Here is a 21,507-nt window from a genome sequence, read left to right as displayed (position 1 = left end):
TAGCCGAAGAGATGTGCAGGGTCCATTATGCTTCATTTGACGATGCCGTAGAGCTGGTGAGGTCATCAGCGAGAGGCACACTATTGGGGAAGGCTGACATTGAGTCTGTTTTCAGGTTACTACCGATTCACAAGGAGAGCTATCATTTGCTGGGCTTCAAAGTAAAAGGCGAATACTTTTATGAGAGGTGCCTACCGATGGGTTGCGCCATTTCATGCGCCTACTTGAAAACTTTAGTACCTTTTTAGAGTTTGCTCTGAAGCAGGGGGCACAGGGTGGGGGAGTGATGCATTACCTTGAATATTTCTTGTTCACCGGGAGATGGAACAGGGGAGTGTGAATCTCTCATGAACATGTTCCAGGCATTGATGGAGGAAATGGGGGTCCCACTGGCCAAGGGGGAAGACACTTGAGCCACTCACGAGGCTTACATTCCTAGGAATTAAGATCGACTGAGTGGTAGGGAGGTGTAGGCTGCCAAGGGACAAGGTGGTGAAGCTGAAGGAAATGATCAAGGAGTTGAGGGGCAGGAGTAAGGCCACCCTGCAGGAGCTCCAGTCATTGGCGGGGGACCTGAATTTTGCGGGGAAGGTCATCCCGGCAGGGCAGGGTGTTCGCTAGGAGTATTGAGCTCAAAACAGTGGGGTTGCAACAAGCATCTCAGCATGTGCGGCTGGGGGCAGAGGTGAAAGAGGGCCTCAGAATGTGGGATGGGTTCCTGGACGACTTCAACGGCGTGCTGCTGTGGAGGGAGCAGAGGGCCACTAGCGAGAAACTCAAGCTATTCACTGACTCATCAGGTTCACATGGTTTTGGGGCCATGTTGGGGAGCAACTGGTGCGGCCAGGCCTGGCCATCATCTTGGCACCAGGAGGGATAACCAGGGACATCACGCTACTAGAACTGATCCCTATTGTAGTGGCTTTCAAATTGTGGAGGAAGTCATTAACAAATAGGAGGGTGGTGCTCTGGTCCGATAACTTGGCAGTGGTCCAGATCATCAATCAAGGGACATCCAGCAACAAGATGGTGCTGAGGTTACTGAGGGAACTGACAACAAGCCTCCTTAAATTGAACACTGAAGTTAGAGCACAACACATTCCTGGAGTAAAAAATGTGGCTGCTGACTCTCATTTACAATGGGAGAAATTTTGGGGGAAATATACAGAGGCAAGCAGTAGGCACAGTGGTGGGGCATGATTGGGGAGAATCGGTACAAGGGGTGCTGGGACCAGTTCTTGGCCTTTCAAGGCGAAATGGCGACGGGGATGGGTCAGCCTTGAGCCGTTTTCAATTCATGAGGGTCATGGACATGGCATTGGAGAAGATGGGGGCAACAGGAGGCGTGTTTGGTTCCCACTCCTTCAGGATAGTGGCAGCCACATCAGCGGCCAAGGTAGGCATGGGCCAGGAAGCAATCATAAGAATCAAGGGACGGCAGTCTGGGTATTTCAGGAGGTACATCAGGCTGGATAAAAAGTAGTGTTAACAACCTCCTTCTCATCTCCTTCCAACTAACAGCAGCATGGAGGAGGAGACGGTCTGTTTGGGTAGTGGGGCATTCTTTTGTGTCTACGGCAGGGGCAAGCTGGATGGCAGAAAGAGAGGAATTGACCGTCGGCGAGTACCGGATTTGGTGGCACGGGTTGCTTGGAATGAGATGGCACAGCTGTAAGGGCACATCAACAAATTGCTGGGTAAGCAGCACAGGCCTGATGTCTTGATTATACATCTAGGGGGCAATTATTTGACAAACCTGGGAAGGGGGGCCTTGATGAAGGAGATGATTTTCTCGTTGCAGGAGTTGTCCTCACAGTTGGGCGAGACCTTGCGGTCTGAGATCATTCCAAGGCAGGAATGGAGGGGCGCTGAAAGCCATTCAGCAGTGGAAAAGTGTAGGAGGAAGTTGAATGGGGCTATGGCGAAATTTTGCAGGGGCAGAGGTTTTCCCCAGATCAGGCACAGCCTGATCAATTTGAAATCCCTGGAATACTATTTGAAGGACAGAGTGCATTTGTTATCAACGGGCATGGATCCGTTTTACTGGAATCTGTGCACAAAGCTTCTGGAATTATGAAATGGGAAAGGGGGGACCCACCTTTGGCGTGGCAGTGTTTTGGCGGCAAATGGCAACAGACAGATTCCGAATGACCTGTGGGAAAGCCGGAAGGGTCTTTGCTCTTCTCGGGCCAGCGCGTCTTGGGGGCCTATGCAGCAGGGGCGTTGGAGGTAGCAATATGGGGGTCAGCTTCCCCCGACTAAACGGCACTCCCCAAGCCCATGTACACCTGCAAGGGCAGGCGGGGCTCAGACAATAATGGTTGGGGGAGCTTTGGCCTACGGTTAACTTGGTTGGGAAAGGGGGAAACAAAGTTTGGAGCAGTCGCCTCACCTTCAGAACTATTTTTACGAGTTTGTTTGCAGTGTTTTGAGTGTATTATGTTGTGAAAATAAATCTGCAGCCTTTTTATGCCAACAAAGAAAACATGTCTCATTCTGCACCTTTTCGGGGTGGGACAGCAAAAGGGGCAAAGGGAATGAACAAGCATGTTGGTAAAAAGATGGACAAGTGCCCAGGTTATGCTGGATACTCCCCTGCCCCTCCTCCAAACGTACTAATCTCTAGTTGTGTTCGACCTTGTTGAGCCATACATCCTTTTCTCGGCACCGCTGTTTGCACATTTTTTTTTGCGCGTAAACAGTTAGTTGGATAACTAGCACGTAAACGGGGACATGATCCAGTGATCTGCCTCTTCTTGCTATACACGCCCATTTTGGTCTGTGCACCTCCCGAGCGTCGTTTCAGATGTTTTCCTCCCTGCTGCCGTTCTCTGCAGAAGCAAAACAGCACGCCGCTCATTTCCTCGCGGATCCTATTGTAGCACACAATCCCGCTGATATCCCAACAAACAGCTTCCTTTTGTAAATGAATTCTCACCTCTCTGGTGACACCTCCTTCTGATTTCTCGTGACAGCCTTCGCTTCCTCACTTCCGTGACTTGATAATGCTGAATACTCTGTACTGGAGTCTAACAGGAAGTGGAAGTGAACCCAGCATTTCCACTTCTAACCAGAACGTCTCTCCAGCGCTGCGTGCTCTTGCCAGCCGAACGAACGCCTCTGCAGGCTCCACTAAAAAATACATCTAACGACAGAAAACTTTACAGCTCTCAGTGCCCCGGTGATTGTGCTGTTGGTTGTATACTGTGAGTAAAATGTGCGTTAGAAAAACAGATGCGTATTCATTAGAGAAACTGCTCTTTCACAGCCCTTTAGTCTATGGCACACGGAGGGAGTCTTCAATTTCCTGGCAGCATTTCTTTGTCAAGTCTGGTTCTGCCTGTTTAGTTACCAAATCGAAAATACATCCTCAATGTGGGTGAACAGCATTTACATGAATAATCCATAACAACGCACACATCTTTCAGTAATGAGTGTCAATGGGACCCCAGGCATCTTGGAAGACTCCTGAAAGCGTTTTTATAGAAGGCTGGTTGTGTTCGTTTTTTTTATGCAGCATATCAGCATATTTTTTTTTAGTTTTTTTTTTTTTTTTTACTTTAAGTTCGTCAAGCACATATTAAACATATGAACAAGACGTGATACAGTACTATCATTACGTTACAGACATTATTCAACTGTGGCAGTACCCATTCAGAGTTTACCAACGCCATTGGAATATAACCCAGCTAGCTAGTCTTTAGCAAGGAATGCTCGGAATTCACACCATATATCTCTAGGACGCAACGAGTTCAGCTGCATTGTTGCATACGTGTCTTTACAATCGTTAACCCATGTTACATTTCTCAACCATTCACGTTCATTTGGAGGTTGCTGGCCTTTCCGTTTCAGTAGGATACATCGCTTAGCCACCATACATCCGATATTTAAGAAAGCCCTCAGGTGCTGTTCTGGGATACTGCCCCACACTCCAAATAATACACTCATAGGCGATTTCTCCAGCTGTTTCTCAACTATAGTAGCTGGTATATAAATCTGTTCCCAGAAGTGAACAAGTTCTGGGCAGCTCCATAACATATGTGCGTATCCTGCATCCTCACAACTACATGTTGGCAATGACCATCATGGTCTGGGTATATTTTCCTCAGTTTACGTGGCGTATAATGTAGTATATGTAGGATCTTATATTGAATTTAACTTCATCCTCATATTCATTAACACTGATTTCGTGAACGAACACATAGGATTCTACTGCCCATCTGTTATGTCTAGCTCCAATTCTGCCACCCACTTCACTCGAGCCGTAGCTACCCCTGTTGCGGTCCAATCAAAAATCCCTTCATACAGGGTAGCTAGTATTCTCTAACATCCGTAGGAGTTGGATATGAGGACAAGTAGCTAGTTTTCTGGAGGTTCTACCGGGTAGCATTTCCACCGTTTTTGCACCACTGCCCTCAAGTTATAAAACTGCAGTATTTCCGTGGGTGTACCCTTATATCCCTCCCTCCAGATTTGTAGTGTCAAGAACTTCCCTTTCAGGAACAAATCTCCTATTGTGTGATACCTCACGTCATTCCAGTGCGACTTCAACGAGGCGTCCTGTGTGCGGGAGAAGTTAGGGAAATTCCACTGTGGCAGCCAACGGTAGCAGGGGTAGTTAGCATTGGTTCTCACAAAAATGGCTCTCCAGCCTAACAGCAGTGTCTGCATGGGATTAAATGGGCAGTCATTCTTGTAACTACTGTCTAAGACCAGCGATTTTATGTCTGAGTCTCCCGCTGCTGCCTTTTCTAACTTGGCATGTGGTGGGCTCCATCTGTCCCATACCAATAGGTTGCCCCAGAATGTCACAGGAATTGGGACATGTCACTATTGAGATCCCTAAAAAACTGCCTACCCAGCCACGTTGGTATGTTTAAGAAAAATAGAATAATTTGGGCACTGTGAGGAACTAGGAATGCAACGCGAACACAGAGGGCTCATGTTTGTGGTTACAACCATGTATTCAAATAATAGAGGGGGTTGGGAAATGCCTGACTGCCCTACTCTAGGAGGTATTTCCCTACCTCAGCCAAAAACTAAGGGGCTGTCCTGTGTTAAAATGTCCGAAGCAAAATAAATGTCCCGTGTCCGAAATCCTATCCTAGCCCTCTTATTCTAAAAATAACTATAAGGTGCCTATAAGGTGCTAAGGGTAACGTAAAGTGCACAAATGTTCAAGTTCAACAAAAAGGTATAAATCCAACAGAGGTTTCAAATAGATACTATTCACAGTTGCAGGGAATGGCCTCTTTCCCCAGGTTTCTCTCCACCAAAACAAACGTTCCAAAATAATAACCATGTTCTTTGTAGAGCAAGAAGATAACCTTCACCTCTTGGTGTTGTAATTCACTGTCAGAGTAGCCCCTACCGAACTAATGGAAAAGACGTAGTACTGATACTGGTAGTCGCACGTGTAGTGTAGGAGAATAATTCTTCCGACTAATGTACTCCTCTGGTCAGCCAATTAATACCAGCAGAAGGATCAATTAATCAAAAGATGTGGAGGATGCAAACGGAGCACCACTGGCTGCAAAAGAAAGGACAATGAATCAATGTAAGCACAGGTACGATACACGTGAGACAATACTGAGAATACCAGGTATTCTCACCTGACAGAAATGCAAGATAAAGGATACCAGTAGTGTGCCCGTTAAAATGGATATGTACAGTCCCCTGTAAATAAACAAACCCAGGTAAGTGTGGCAACAAAATTAACAGAGTAGGAAAAAAATGTAGGAAAAAAATTACAATATGGGATAGTTCTTACCACAAGTGTGGATAGGAGTCGGATGGTGTAGGTTTTTCCTGCAGTCTGTAGAAATCCAGGATACTATCCCGCCGGCACAAGGACACCTAATAAATGTCCACAAAAAGTCCAGGTGCTCCACCTATTCACGACAACACGCGTACACCTAAATCGGGTAAGGATATGCATGTGAGGCAGTCTCTAGTCCGTGCACTGTATTTGGGTGGAAGCGGGTAGCAGATGGCGGGTTAGGGGGGTAGCGCAAGGCAGTCCAAAAGGAAACTGTATTCGGCAACAAGCAACAATTGCAATGACAGAACGAGAAGGAAAGGCAATCCAGGAATGAAGTTCGCATCGGCAGGGTTCTGGCATCGCGGTGCAAGACGAGAGGCAAAGAAGTCTGTGAAATAAAGCATCGTCGAAGACCAGGATATCAAGCCTAGTTCAGGGGTGAGGCAGGGCAAGTCTGTATAACAAGACTGAAGTCGGTACACAAAAAACAGGTTCAAGAAATGCGTGATACAAGGTATCTACGTGAAAACAATCAGAAGCACCAAAGTTTTGTGAAGGAGGAGCTTAAATGGAAATCAAGTCACCTGACAACACTGGACACGGCTCCTGCTCAACGGCGTGCGCTGTGGTCTGTGTCCCAAGAACCAACATCTCCATGGCAACACCCAACAGGAACGTAACACAGTTCTATGGGCAAATGACATTGCAGATTTCCATGAAGCAGTTCATGGGTGGCATGAGACAGAGTGTTTCTTATTGTTATTACCCATGGGAGTGGTGGCGGTGTGTTGGGAAACGCATATGAAAGCAGCAGGGGGTGTGGTTACCTATGATATGCTGACATTCACTCCCAGATAAATGACATGCAATACAGTTTAAAATCCTAAGGGCATGAATGTTCCTTTTGATTCTATTTTCAAAATGTCCCAAAATTTAACTCAAAATTCTAAGGGAATGGCTCTTCCTTTGGATTCTCTGAGTCACATTCCCTGCCTCCTGTGGCGGTATACTCTCCTGACAGGTTCTCTCGTGTATTTCCTTTACACAATTTGGGTTCGGCTCCTAGACTTGCAAGACACCTGGTATATTCTCCTGCCAGGTCCTTTTGTGTAGATCATGTACACAATTTGGGTACGGGTCCCAGACTCACAAGATACATGGTATACTCTCCTGCCAGGTTCTCTCTTTTGTTCTGTATTTCTTGCCTTCACACAGTTCCAATAGTCTGTATCGTTTTTATCCAAACACTGCCTCAAACCCACTTTCATATACTTCCTTTGTCAAATGTCCAGACACCTGAAATACTCCCCTGCCAGGTTCTCTCTTTATTCTTGTATTTCTTATATTCATACAGTTCCAATATTGTGCATCGCTTTTATTAAAGTATTGGGTCTCAAACCCACTTTAATTTGCTTTTTTTATCAAATGTCCCAGTGACCCAACCTCCTTGATCTGGGTCACCCGATTTTTGGGACTGCCTCGTATCGGTACATGATGGAGCTGCCGAAGCACTCCAGAGACCCAGCTTCCCTTCTTGGGGCTCACCAGCTTTCTTTGGCGTTCTCCGGACCTCTCGCCGTAAACATACAGAAGCAGCCCGGCATCCCAACTTCACTTCGCGGGCTTATTAGCTTTGTATGGTGGCTTCCATGTCCTTTGTGGCTCCCTCCAGCTTCGCTCCTGAGCCCTTCTCCATGTATAGGCGGTATTGGCACTGCTTCTCAGTTCCCACAGTTGCAGGAAGGGTCCGCTTCCTGCTGATATCCCAGCACGGCGAACCAGCTCCTGCAGTCCTCCTCCTCTCGGAGTCTCCCCGTTTCATGTGGACTTCACAGTTACTAGCTGGTTGATTCTCCCATTAACTTTCTGCTGTTCCATCTTTAAACTCCTGCTTCAAGGAAGGGAGTTGCTTAGAGCCAATCAGCTTCCTCGGAGCACTAGCTGCTTCTTCTAGTTCTTCTGAGTATTCAGCATTACTAGGCTCCTCTTCCTCATCTCAGTCTTTATCATTCTGTTTGTTACGGAAATTTGAGGGATACTTTCAGCAGGCTTTACGGGTTGTTGAAGGGGATGATCACAGTATGCCATCAAGGTATAAGGAATAGAAAAGATTTCCCTAAAAGGGAATGGGGGATACCATGTCTCACCCAATGATGTCGATTTGTGCTTCTGAGGCTCGTCTCCCCCATGTGGTCATCCCTCAAATAGCCACCCCTAGGGTCAGGATCAGGTAGTGGCTGCCGTCCCCTGGCAACATGAGGAGAGGCTACCTCTGGGGAAGGAGTGATGACACTATCAGGTTAATCACAGCACCAATATCATTTTGACCAGCGCTAACCGACCTGCAAATTACATTGTTACACATGACCAATGTCTTATTTTCTTGTTTGCAAATGTTGTGTGGGCATCAAAGTTATCAGTCATCAGTGTAATTTTGCCCCTGAAGACAATGACTCCTAGATATTTGAAGCAGTCTGGTGCCCATTGCAGTGGAAAAGCCCACAGAGGTCTGGATGTGCTGTCAGGCAAGGGAAAAACTTCAGATTTATCATAATTCACTGTAAATCCAGAACATTTCCCAATTTGGGTAATGCCTTCCATAATATGGTGTATTTTATTTTGGGGGTCCCTGACGTACAACAACACTTCATCTGCATATATCGAAATTATCTCCGGCTGCCCGATATCCAAATTCCCTGCCTCCTGTGGCGGTGCTTGATCAGATCTGCCATACGCTCAATTGCGAATAGTTCAGATATGAGTAGGTTGTGAGCCTGGGACACTCAGCTACTGTTTAGTTCTCCTGTGTTCAGGTATTAGGCCAGTTAACTGTCGAAAGTTCAGGCGGGTGCTCAGATGGCAGAGAAATCGCGCGAGCAACCAGCTCTCTGCCACCGTGATGGAAGAGGTCCCAGGCGGAGATGTTATCAAGCCAAGTCTGAACAGGTAAGCTCTGCCGGTGACTGCGTTTATCTCCAGAATGCTGAGCATGCGCCATGGAGTGGCAGTGCTTTTATAGCGGTTCTAGCAAAAATGGCCACAAAGCTCTCCAATTCCAGCAAGAGTATACACTCTTGAAGGATTTCGGTCCAATGGTCTTTGCTTGGGCTTTTGTCATCTGTGCCAATTTCCTTTGTCCCCAGCAGTCCACCATTCAGGTCCAGGACCCAGCTCATGGTTTATACAGGAGCTGGTGTCTGCCAGTGTGTGTGTATGTCCTGCCTGTGTGGGGATTTGGGCCTGCCAGTGTGTTTTCGTGCTGCCTGAACCGTGACAGGTGTTGAGTTCCCTGTATGTTGTCGGGATGCTAGTTTCTGAGAAGAGTAGGGGAAAGGGAGCCCCCTTTCTTGGCATGGGTATGCAATCAAGTGAGATTTCAGCTTCTAAACATAGGAAATTCGGATCACACAGTTAGCTTTTCGGGATCCACATTTCAGGGATGCGCTGCGGCCTAAGGATGTACCACAGTAGGAGATAAGAAGTGATATCTCTCTGCTTACCAATCTTAACCTTATCAGTGCACTCTATGATCAGATATGTTCAGACTGGTACTCCACTGTTCTGGGTGACTGGACTAGCGGGAGCATGGTTCACGAGTATTATGCCAAACCTTATCATTTGACAACACCCCTTAATTCTAATTTATCTTCCTTACTTGATTTGTCTCTTTGCATGTGCTGAGAAGGAGGACTCTGGAATCTTTGATGGGAAGCTGGCCAATCTGTTTTAATTGTTTGTCTGAAGACCACCTGTGCTCACTGGAACCTGGCGAGGCACAGTTCCTCAGTTATGCTTACACAATGGCCCAGTTCTTCTGGTAGGAGTGCTCCTGATACTGAACAGTGCAGGGAGAAGGGTGTCAGGCCACTTCAGGGCTGACTCCTGACAAATATTAGCCAATGTGTTCTATATTACACTGTTCCTTCTTTCCACCGTCCCTACTGACTGAGGATGTTGTGTGCAATGTAGGTTATGCTGTATATTCCGGTTTCTAAGAGGGCCTTTACCACATTTTTCATAAAATGCACTCCTTGGTCACTGTTACTAGTAATGGGTATACCAAACCTAAGTACAAAGTTTCTCACTTAGACGTTAACTACGGTCAAAGGGTCCAGCCTCTGGCAGGGGTATGCCTCCACCCACCCAGACAAACATCCAGGATCACCAGGAGATACTTCCAATTATTGCAGCATGGTCCATGGTTGGCAAGAGCAGTTTACCCCACGTTATTCTGGAGGCATGTGATACAACTTTAACAGTACTCCTGACCATGTTTTAAGGTTATGGGGCAAACCAGTGTTTATTCAAAATCATGTTCATACCTTCCTCATGGGCTTGGCAATGGTATATCCTAGCCGATGTGACAGTAATATTTTGGTGTCACTATCCGACGTTGGTCATCCCTCCACAGAGAATCTTCATGTAATCGACACTCCTTCCTTATCCAGTTATTTTTTTCACTAGAGGGATATTTTCTTGCATTCATGCAAATTCCTCTATGGTCTCAAATGGGGAAGTTCAGAACTGACCTTAACATGAAGAATATACATACCTAAAACCTAGAGTTTTGTTACCAGACTGAAGTATCACTTCCAGTACTTTACCATATCTATTTTGGGGTAGCAATAATATATAACTGCTAGAACCATCACAATAAAACAGGCAACAATAAATATTAGAATGATGCACCAAGCCCAGAATACACAACACATGTTTGCATGTTCCTCCAAAAGAAATCCTCCTGTTACTCAATGATTATGATATAAGCCTCGGCTGTCATGAGCGGATCACATTTTTGCAGCACTTACCAACATCTTCCTCACGATAAACACCCTGGAGTTTTTTCATTGGGATTCCTTACCTTCTCTGGTGGTGCATGTGGGACCTTAGATCGGAGATCATCCAAAAATCTTATATCTTGTGCACACTGCATTAAATTGCATGACAGGTCCAAGTCGGGGCGCCAACTGTGAAAATAAATCAGGCTTGTCTTCTCCATTCTACTGAAGGTTAACAAAAAGAGGTGTATTAGTTTGCTTGCAGAAAAAAAGATGACAGCCTGGTCGTTGACCCTTCATTTTTATAACATATCGGCCACATGACTGTCAAACATTCAAAACACTTTCACCAGCCCTTCTGGCACGCTATTCCCACCTCCCTAAATAAAGAAACCTAGTCATATTGATGCATAGTCTGTTAACAGTGTTGGTGTAGAATGATACCATGTGACAATGACCTTGCAAGTTATTATGGCTGACCAGGTGCCGGTCTGGTCCTGTCCTTTTCAGGAGAGTGGTGTAGGGCCTCCATCCTCCTGACGACTTCCACTGAGGTTTGAAGAAATCATTGTCCTCACTGGCTTGTGCTGGCGTGTTCTGTTCGCCTCAGTTCAATGGCCTTGTCCCGCTGCCCTTAGGCGGGCAGAAAGTTCACAGTCAGAGGTTTTGACACACATGCGCAGTGCACTTCATGATGTACAAGTTTTGTCCAGCGTCAGTAGCAGAAAGGGGTTTCACCTAACCAAAGTCTACTAGAGAAAATAAAAAATAATAAACACTAAGGGTTGGGGGACATAGGATGACATCACTGGGGAGAAGCTATATAAATATATTTTCCTGAAAATAACCCCCCCATGCTTCCGTTTTGACTGTTTTGCCCCAAGATGTATTTATTCATTTACTAAACAAATCTGGTCTGCGCTCTTCGACATAGTGTGGGGTCAATTATTATTTGGGAAGGGTCATTTTATGTTTCTTTTCACAGGTTTCCTTTTCTTTTTGTACATATGTTCATATTTGTCATGTTTTTGTTTTTTCATTACATTACTTACTTTTCCATGACAATCCCTGGTATTGCCCTGTTATTGGAGCATGTGGTCAATATTTTTGCTTGCTTTTGCATTTGAGTCTGAGTGGTTTAGTATCCATGTCGCTATGTGTTTGGCACATAATCGCCATGTTCCATGGTCTGTGGTATGAGTGTCCAAAGGTTAGATGCAAAACTCAGTGGGTCAATAAGGCAATTAACATGTCCCTGCAGGCATATGTGTTGATGTTTTATGGCACTATGTAGGTAGGTTGTAGGTAGGTTTTAGAGTATCATGGCCACTGAGTAGTGTTGGCAGGTGATTTGTGTCCCTGGGCAACCCATATCTTACATGGCACCATCCAGTGTTAGATAGACATGAATGCAATTCAATCCTGTAAGTGTTTGTAGGTGGGTGAGGAGGGATGTGGGCAATTAGAGGGTTTTAACATTTCTTCCTATTGATTTCATTTGTGTGTTTGATGATGGAGCTTGCATCAGGAAGCTAAGGTGCACTTTCTTCGTCATACGGGATGTGCACATGGATGGGAGCAGTTGGCAAGGGATCAATGTAAGGGTATGGGGAATGTGATAAATACTACAGCGTCATCACCCAACCCCAGCCTAAAATCTCCTCCTAGGCGGCCAGGGATAGGCAGCCCCTACCCGATCCTAACCCTGGTGTTGGTATCAGGGGGAAGGATAACATGGCAGCAGAAGGCTATCCAGGGGAAGTATTCATCATCTTCTGAGGATGAAGATGAAATAATTCCCAGATATTTAATGGCATGCTATCACTATACCAATCCCTTTAATATAAATGCTCCAAGAGCCTGTTATATAATGGCAGCTAAATGAAACAAAATTGGTGCATCAAAGGTTCAGGAAGTAAAACCTGCAATTGTGATAATTCTGCTCTAAGGAGAAATTCTCACTCTAATGTGGATTTACAATCATTTTCCACAATCTCCCCTTACCCTTATAACTCTCAGTTCATAGAACAGTCTGACTTGTTTAAAAATAACATGAAACATCTTAATGTTATGTTGGGTGTCCTGACCCACGTTTGAGCTATCATGCTGCAACATTTGGTGCTGTGGGCTTAGAAAATCCAAGATGGCCAAAAAGCCCACATGTGCGCCAGAATCCAGGAGAACCACGCAGTTTGTGCGCACACCAAAATGGTTACCTAACTTGCCACCCACCAGTGTAAAGAAAGATCTTTGTTAAAAAAATCCACTGTTACTGATGTCAAAAAGTTGCTGAAATCGTGGCTCATCGGACCACTTTAAAGATTCAACCCTTTTGTGGGGTTCCACATAACCATTTTACTGTAAGGAGCCCCATCAAAACAATGTTAAGCAAGGATTATTTACTACCATGTAAGAACCATTCCTGTTTGGAATGCATTAATCCAAGAAAGATCCCAAAAATGGATGCAGTACCAACAAAATCCTCAAGGCGGCGCTAGCGGTCTAAACTCTGACAGGGAAACTGCATGCCAGGAGTTGCAGGAGAGGCATTTACATCAAAGGCTGGGAGTTAATTAAAATCTTAACCACATGCTGTTCCCAGAAGACAATCTGATTTAATTAACAGGCCAAAGGCTGGGAAACCTCTCACCTCCAGAGATTCACACCAGGAGTCACATGACCTCCTGATTGATAGAAGGCAGACTGGCTGGCAGCCTCCTGGAGACCACACAATAGGCTCTTGCACTTGAATAGAATATGCTGATGTTGACTGTTGACTGTACACAAAGAGCTCCCAGCAGAAGACACATGTGATCACTGACCCACCCAAGTCTTGGAGGCGGACTCCAACACTCTGAGAACTGAATTGAAAGCAAAAAATACAGTTTATAAAAATACTGATAACTCTTTGTAATCAAATGACAGGAATGTATAACTTTCAAAGCCTTAATTTAAAAAATGTACCTTCGATTCAAGCCCAAATTCCAATTTGTGTGATGTTCTGGGGCAAAACCCTGCTACTTATTGACACCACATACTCTGTGTTTAAGCTAGAGATATGGGAATTTACTGGAGTAGGTATGGACAGCCTGTGTATATGTGTATAACTTTTAATGAAGAACCAAGGTTGCATAACCCACTAAAATCGAAAATAAGTTGCCATTTTTGAATGCAAGCCCTCAGGAAGAGCAGATTTGGGACAGAGACAACCTCATGTGATAGGTAATATGTACATGCAATGACAAACCACTGTGTATTTGAGAAATGTGTATTTTGATCAAATATAGATTTGTGTGCAATTTGACAGAGGAGTGTCCTTTCTGCAGGCCATATAATGACATCACTCTGACTCACATTTCCTTCCCCCAATCGTGGGAGAGGGGAGAATGGGGCCAATGACAAGTAGAGAGGGGTAGGCTTTGCTAGGCCCAGGCACACACCCACTTTCAAAACACATAAAAAGAGACTGCTGGGACAGGTAGAGACATTCAATTCCATTTGCTGCGGAGCCTGCTGACCGACGACTTCACATCCAGAGATCCTACACTTAGACTTCCAAGCTAAACAGAGACTACAGAACTTTGAACCAAGAAGGCCCACTGCAAGCAAAAGTATTTGTCAGCAGGCCCAAAAATCAATTGCAGACTATTCACAGCCGGACCCAGCTGTTGATTCTGGCCTAAAACCCTGTGCCAGAAAGATCCAGAAGCAGTGCTGTACCCAGAGAAAGCAGAGCAGTATCCAGAACCAGAGGCCAGAGATCCAGAGTGACCCAGACCGCTGTTAGCAGAACCAGAGAGCTGACCCAGATCACTGTGAAGTGTCGAGACCAGAACCGGAGTCCAGTACAAAACCTGACCAGATCCGTGGCGAGGCCTATTTCAAAAATATATTGTGAGTACCTAGCAGAACTGTGCAGAACCAATCTCTTAGTTAAAATAATCTAATCCAAACTATTTTAATCTAACCAGAACTGCCTCCTAGAAGTTGTCACCTGTCATTTTTAAAAGCTGTCACCTGTCATTTTCTAGCTGCAAGCTGTAACCTGTCGCTTTGAACTTTTAAAATTTCAAATCCGAAAAACAACCTTCACAAAATCGTTCATAACTCCGTAACCGTTTGGGCTAGGAACTTGGTTTAACTTTCATCTGAAAGCTTAGAATATTACCCTTCCAACAAGCCTAGAATCGACTTATACTTTCTCCGCAATCACGATTCACGCATTCGCGAATTTTGCTGCGATTTGCGATATGGCCCGATTTCTTTACTTGTAAAAAGATAGCTGCTTTTGCCTGAACTGCTAAATTTCGTTTGCCTCTTAAGAACCATCCCTGAATCATTGCTAGAGTGAGCCTGAACTAATATTAACTAGATACCACTCACCCTGATCCTCCTGAAGGGAATTAAAAGCATTTTCAGCATATTTCTCACTGCATTGTCACCATATTCAAAGCATTTTGACTGTGTTTTTAAACTTCTGTAGTCTATGCTTGCTGGGGTGAACTGAATTACATTTGATTGCATTTCTAAGAACGGTGTGCTCTCCTCTTCATTTCCTTACATTGCATAAGGGGGGGGGGGAGTGGATTGCCAGAGAAAAGTGATTACATTGTTTTGTTGAAATCATATTGAGTATTTTCTGTATTGCATTTTCATTCAACATTGCATCCATCTGAAACTAGATAAAGCATTCTCTACCACCTTATTCTTCTGTTCCTATTCCCAAGTGTGCTACCTCATCCTTTATACTACTTCTGAGTAACCCAATCAGTTTGATAGTAGAACATTACCCATTGTTGTTAACTGCTCATGTTCTGAAGTCTGATATTAATTATTAATTTAGCATAAAAGTGTGATATATATTGTTTATTTTTTCTCAAATAAACCTTTTAAACTTGCAAAACAGAACTACTTCTTGGCTCAGTGGGGTCAGGGGGATTCCAAGAGAGGGGTGTTATATAGGGGTAGTCATCCAGAACTCATGAACTGGACATAAAGATATATCAATAAGGGTTTCCATTCAGTATCCCAGACTAGGCATTGACTTAGCTGTAGTGTTGAATTGAATCCTCTTACAAATTGGGGGCTCGAGCCGGACGTCTGGGTTAGATCTATCACTTGTGCAGCTTAATACAGTGTGCTAACTGACGGGATACATACATCCGGTCGGATCACCACGCTGTTTTACGCTGTAAAGCACTCTTCAAAGGGACACTCTAAGGAAAAGGTCTGTTTTGCAAAAATAAAATACTAATTTCTGTAAGTCAGGACAGAGATCAATCTCTAGAATTACGACCTTGGTAGACATGAAAATAGCGAGAGAGCACTTCTTACATAAGCTATTTGTGAGAGGTGAGTGGACTCATCAGGACCAAACGGTCTGGTTGCAGGCAATCGCGCAACAGGTCACTGAAACAGGGTCAGATATATGGGGAGATCAGGATCCCCTACATGTGGCCCTGAGTGAACTATATATGGCCCCTAAGGCCAAGGATGAGCACAACAAGATTGCCAGGGTAACGGCATATTTATATTTACATATGGGAGCCATGCAGGACAAATGTGCTGAAGGCCAAGATTTGGCGAGTAGGCAACTGCTGGCATTACAGAAGGCCCAATCTGATCTGGACTCTTCTGAGCAGAGGCTGCAGAGGAACCAGGAGTCAGAAAATGATAGTAGGCAGTATATCATTAAAATAAAAGAGGACATGGATATACTGCAACAGGAAAAGACAGACCAGGATACCAGAATTCTGGCTTTGCAGAAGGAGCACCAAGACAGTTTGGACCCCTTGCTGCAGAGCAGGAAAAAGCTGGAGCAACAGATCAATTTCAACAGGGCATGCACAGAGCAGGTAGCCACCCTGCAAATCCAAATAGACAGAGAGAAAGAGGAAAGCAACAAATTGATTTTGAAAGACCTGGATACCCAGGCAGAGTTTGATGAAGAACGCCAGAAAGCTGGTGCCTTTCAAAGACAGAGGGACGACCTGGCGTCACAAATGCAGGCTCTTGGTCAGGAAAGGGATACCTTAGTCCAGGAAGTCTGCCACTTAAAAAGGAAAATGGAAGAAAATCACCTGGCCCTCCAGGGACTGGGTGACCTCCAAAAAGAACACCAGAACTTGTTAGAGCACACCAGGAGGGTGGAGGAGGCTCTGGCAAGAAAGGAGCAGGCCAGTAGGGAAGGGACTCAGGAGGTAACCCTCCTGCAGCAAAGACTGGCCCAGTACTCCAGGACCAATCAGGAGGCACAGAGAGAAAATGAGGCTCTCTGTCAGAACAATGATAGGCTCCAGCAACAGGTAGCGATGCAGGAGAGACTGATAGAGTCGAGTAAGGCCTTAACTGAGGAACTGAAAGCGCAGGCTCTTGCATTGCAACAGGGAGCAGGGGCGGATAGAGACCAGGTTCGCTGGGAGAGGGAGACTCCTGAGCATAACCTCAGGAGCCCTAGTACCAGAGGCCTTCATATCTCTCAGTCCCTGGACTCTGCCTCCCCCATGTCCCCTCGCGCACGTGAGCCCAGGGCCACGGGGTTGGCAGATTACTATCCAACCAGAAGTATGGGGCTCATAGGCCAGTACCTCCCAGGAATGGAGGGGCGGGCATCCGGGTATGGGCACCCAAGCACAGTGCAATTTAGTGGGGAACACCAGGAGAGTAGGCCCATTAAGGGCATCCTGAAAACTTCTGCCCAGTTAGGTCAGTTGGGGGGGGTACCCATCAAATCCTGGCAGCAAGGAGGAATCTGAAGACTCCTCTGAACGGCTCAGGACACAGGAGACCAGGTCCCCACATTCTGCCAGCCATTCCCAGGCTCGCAGAATCCGGGAAAACTTGGAAGATCAGACAGGAACCTCTGGGAGCAGTGCCTCTGAGTCAGAGGGTGAATGGACCAGGGTTACCCGAACCAAAAAGGCCAATAAGGCAAAAAGGGCCTTGCTCAAGGACCCATTGAAGCAAATAAAGGCAATAAGGGGTGTCATCACGCCTTATCATAAGAACGCCAAGTATTGCGTTTGGGAACACTTGGAGCTCTATGAGCAAATGATGGAGACTTTTCATTTGAAGGACAGCCAAAGCTGTATCCAATATGTAAAGTGGGCATTCTCCCCAGAGTACTCCAGTTTCTTTGCGGGGCTGGAGGACCAAAATCATTCAAGGTGGTCCACCTATAGCGCGGCCATATTAAAACATTTTTCTGTTCACAGAAATCCCCAAGAGGCTCGCAAGGCAGCCTACAATTTGCAGTGTGGGGAGGATCAGGCCCCACAAGAGTTTGTGCAAGAATTAAAGCGTGCTTTTGCGCAGACCACCAGAAGGGTGCGCACAGACAGCAGAGAATTTATCAATACTTTTTTCCATGCCTTGCCCAAATACATCATGACCCAGCTTGTGAGAGATTTTCACGAGAAAAGATCTTTAGACTGGGTCATTGAACAGGCTACCCGGATCTATGAGGTACAGAAGCCCATAGAAAATAAAAATAATGCGCCCAAAAACCCCAAAACCAACAGCACCCCTGCTGCTGCCAAGGTGGCAGAGGTAAAGGTTGCCCCCGTTTTAGACTTGGAGATGGGGGGGCCTAAAAACCTACCTGCACCTAATAATCCTAAGCCCAGAAGGCCCTCGGGCCAGTCACAGACAGGGAGTCGAGGAGGTAGTCCCACAAATGGGGTCCCCCGCTCCCCTGACTATGTAAGTCCCCGCTACAAGGGAAACCGACCAATCCTGGGTTATGTGTGGACTCCTCCAGCCCAAGGGGGGGGATCCAGCCAAGCACCTGACCCGGGGAACTTCCCTCCTAACTTCCCCCAGGAGGGCAGAAATTCTCCAAATCCTGGGCAGAACTTTTTCCCCAGGTATCCACCCAATTTCCAGCCCCAAAATCATCCATCCTTCTTTCCCCAATTCCCTGAGCCCAGACAACCTAATCCGGGAGAGGGGAGGCCAAGGGTGGAGGGATACCAAAATCTTCCCAATCAGGGGTACTACGATAGAAGGGATAGCTAACCTTCCCTGGATCAGCCCAGGGGAGAAAATAGAGCCCCGTATCAGCCTGAGCGGCCAGGTCCAAAATATGGCACGAGATCTGGGTCACATACTGAGGGCTCAACAGAACCCTCAGATGAGCATGCCACAGCCGAATGCCCCAAACTCTGGACCTGGTGCTCCAGAACAATGACGGGGGCAGCACCCCGATAACCCACCGGTTCCCAGGGAGGAGGCACAAGGGGAAGGGGGGTGTAAAGCCTTGGAGGAAGCTTCCTTCCCAACTTGTAAACCGCCCCTGGAAAACCAGGAACCGGAAACAAAATCTCCTACCCCTGAAAGCCGGCCTCCCAAGGAGCAGAGGAGAGGTAGGAGAAACAAAGGACCCAAACAGACCCACTTTGTGGAGGAGGTACAGGTCTTCCAATTTGAGGGAGAGGGATCCTCAGAGGATCCTGGGGAAAGGATCTTCTCCTTTAGAGATGGGGGAACTCCTCCCAAGGAAAAATGGGTCCCAAGGGGCACCAATTCAGACTGGGGAGATATGGAGACTGAGCTACCGCCGCCCATCATCTCATCCCAGAACCCACAATACCAAAATCCCCTGGTTCAAACCCATCCTGGTGACTGCCTCCAAAAAGGGGGGGGCGGCCCAGAACCGGAACCATGGAACCCACAATGGCTCTGATCTCCAGTTGCCAACTTTTTCTTTCAGATTCCCAAGGCTCTCCACAGAATTCTGCCCAAATCTCTTCGCTAGCAATGTCCAAAACCAGAAAGTTAGCCCACCAGTTGTCCAAAAATGTGCATTATCTGTGCCCCCTTGAGGAGAAGGAGGGAAGATACTATGCCCCGGTACAAGTACAGGGGCAGGGTACAATTTTGGCACTGGTGGACACTGGATCCCAAGCTACCCTTCTGTCCAAAAGGGCCTTTGAGGAACTAAATGCAGGAAGGGGGAAGAATTACTGTATTCCTCTCACCTCTCTTCCTGGACAACTGCAGAACTTTGACGGGAAGGAGATTCCTGTTGAAGGGGCTGCAGATTTGGACATCAAAATTGGGCGACATAAGGTGAAACACCCGGTCATAGTAGTGACTCCAGAGGGCACCCCTTGCTTACTAGGGAATGACCTCCTGAGAAGGTTGTCACCCCTAATAGATTGTGTAAACAAGGTGCTCTGGACCCAGAGTAGCCGACCAATAAAATTAAAACAGAGTGTCAACCATGTTAGTTTAAACGGCACCTGCCACATGGTTGAACAAAAATCTGAACAAGTAGAATTTCACTTCCAGAACAACCAAACTCCAGACGTGACAGTAATAGCAGTAGGACAACAGACTGGTGATGGGGGGTCCTCTCTATTTCTGAAAATCAACCTTCCTTCCAGTTTAAGGTGGTATTCCACACTGGAAGGAAACACCCTGAAATTCTTTACTAATCCACAATCAGAAACTCCCACTCCTATAGTCCAGAAAGATGTGAAATCAGCTCAGAGCCTGGCTGTTATTCAGCAAATTGGAGAGCAGTTGTTCATCCCTGTCCAGTTAAATGATAGGAAGGACTCTGTTCTCGCTCGAGTGTGTGTGAACAACGGTAAGAGCTTCATCAGCGAAGCCATGTTCCGCCAACTCCCAAAAGATCCAGCCATTCCCACATTCAAACTGATGGACAAATGGGAAATGGACCTGGAAGCACCCAATTCCAAACATCTCCTGCCAAGCAGGTGTATGCTCAAAATCTCCATTGGCAACAAGAGCATAGTCCATCATTTTTGGGTCGTGCGAGACGTCACTGCCGCCTTTTACTTAGGCAGTGACATTCTCAATCGCTTTGCCATTAGTTTGGACCTAATAAACTTCAAAGCTTGGTCCCGATTAGCGGATAATCCCATGGGCTTTGATGATCCAGAAAAAGCATTTAGGTCAGCTCAATTGCTACCTTATGCAGTTGAAATTCAGATCAAGGAGGAAGCCACCATCCCAGAAAGGAACCGACAATTCTCCCTGGAAGTGAAAGTTAAAAGAGGACAACATTTGAAAAACCCTGATGCTTACATGCATCTAAACGCTTCTCTCCAACAGCAAGGGTTGGGGGTAAACCTAACTCCATTAGTCAACATAGAACATGACACCATTCTAATAGAGGTGGATAACAGCGACTTAAAGAGTATTACTCTAGCCGCAGGCACCATTATTGGAATGGTGGTTGATGACCGACATTTTTCCATTGATTTAGGAAATGAACTGTTAGGACCAATCCCCAAGGACTGTTTTGACAGTGACAGTGATGACGACGCAACACCAGACAGGATCTTCACCCGGCATGGGGGGAACTTCCTGGTGTACACTTCTTGCCCTTATGGTAAGGAAGATGTGACTTGTGACTTCAGGAGGGATGAGGTGATTTTCCAGGTCTATGAGGGCTGCCTTTCCCACCTGAAGCCTCCAGTCCAAATCAGCACTCTGACCAGGGACTTCTCCACCCAGCTGGAGGAAGCCGCTGAGATAGCCAAACCAGAAGTCTTTCCAGGCTTCAGGCAGATGGTGGAAGAGAGAGTCAACCTAGCTGATGCCTGTGTGACTCTGGAACAGAAGCAAGAGTTGAAACAAGTTTTCTTGGATTTCCAAGATCTCTTTGCGGTAGACTCATATGACTGTGGCCGCACCGACATCCACACAACAATCCCCACGGACCCTGGCATGACTCCAGTGTTTGTGAAGCAATATCGCTTGCCTCTCGCATCAATGGAGTCCCTTACTGAAATAATTAAGAACCCGGAGTCCCGGGGAATAATCCGTCCAGTTCACAGCACCTTCAATAAGCCGGTGCTGGGAATATTGAAGCCAAACGGCCAGTGGAGACTCTGTGCCAACCTTAGGGAGCTCAACAAATGGGTCCATACTTCCCGATGGCCTCTGCCCTACATTGACCAAGGGCTGGCCCAGATTCAGGGGTCACAGGTATTCACA

General features: G+C 46.3%; 1 protein-coding gene across 1 annotated transcript in view; it reads right to left on the bottom strand.

The window, feature by feature from the left end:
• FAM241B (family with sequence similarity 241 member B) overlaps positions 1-3,061 on the bottom strand; it is a 136,370-nt gene extending 133,309 nt beyond the window's left edge. The window contains exon 1 of the mRNA XM_069610699.1: positions 2,939-3,061. The gene's annotated coding sequence lies outside the window, so the exon portion shown is untranslated. The remainder of the gene's footprint in view (positions 1-2,938) is intronic.
• Positions 3,062-21,507: the final 18,446 nt, after the last annotated feature.

Source organism: Ambystoma mexicanum, chromosome 8, assembly GCF_040938575.1.
Source record: "Ambystoma mexicanum isolate Mex_15411 chromosome 8, UKY_AmexF1_1, whole genome shotgun sequence".
Taxonomy (NCBI): Eukaryota; Metazoa; Chordata; class Amphibia; order Caudata; family Ambystomatidae; genus Ambystoma; species Ambystoma mexicanum.
The sequence above is the reverse complement of the archived record's forward strand: the minus strand, read 5'-3'. Positions and strand labels throughout refer to the sequence as shown.